Source organism: Castor canadensis, chromosome 16 (assembly GCF_047511655.1).
Source record: "Castor canadensis chromosome 16, mCasCan1.hap1v2, whole genome shotgun sequence".
In the NCBI taxonomy this organism is placed as follows: domain Eukaryota; kingdom Metazoa; phylum Chordata; class Mammalia; order Rodentia; family Castoridae; genus Castor; species Castor canadensis.
Window position 1 is genome coordinate 27,012,262 of NC_133401.1, and position 753 is coordinate 27,013,014.

Consider the following 753-nt stretch of genomic DNA (forward strand, 5'->3'; position numbering starts at 1 on the left):
GCAAAGAACAGTCCTAAAATTCAGGGCCTGAATGAAAAACATAAAGATAAAAGACAAAGATGTCATGATAGAAATTCCAAAAGAGAGCTACAGAGACAGAGAAGCAGAGAAATACATTGTGATGGATGACAAATATTAGGTATGAAGAGATAGATGATAGATAAATTGACAGAAGAAACATAGATAGATAGATACATGGATAGATAGTGCTCACATCAGCAGCACATATGCTACAACTGGAACCATGCAGACAGCACAGACCATGTGTAAGAAAGACACTTACATTCAAGAAGCATTCCATTTTTTAAAAAATAAGTGGGTTGACATAAATAACAATGCATAAAGACAGAGACATTAGGAAAAATGAGACTTCAATTGAAAGATAAAGAAAAAAAGATGAAACCAACCAATGCTAGTAAAGGCAGAGTGTAAAATACAACAAAAAGGAAACCCTGGGGTACAAGGGTGAGGTCAGAGACCCAGAGAGATAGAGAAAGTATAAGCACATAAATGGACATGGTAGATAAGTCTTGGGAGAAAGAATAGAGAGTTCTCAGCTCAGGAATGAAGGGCACAGTGATAAGGAACAGCCTCCCTAACTAAACAGCCTCTTTTTCTTCCAGATCAATTAAAAAATTCTTCTCTCTCAGCCCAGCCATGCCCAGTGGTAAGATCAAGAGAGAATGTGACCTTGTCCTACAATTCTGACAGTTTCATTGGCATGTACCATCTGTCCAGGGAGGTGGAGCCCCA

At 38.5% G+C, this 753-nt stretch overlaps 1 pseudogene; it reads left to right on the top strand.

The window, feature by feature from the left end:
• Window positions 1–206: 206 nt before the first annotated feature.
• Window positions 207–307, top strand: LOC141418313 (U6 spliceosomal RNA; annotated as a pseudogene).
• The last annotated feature ends 446 nt before the right edge of the window (window positions 308–753 follow it).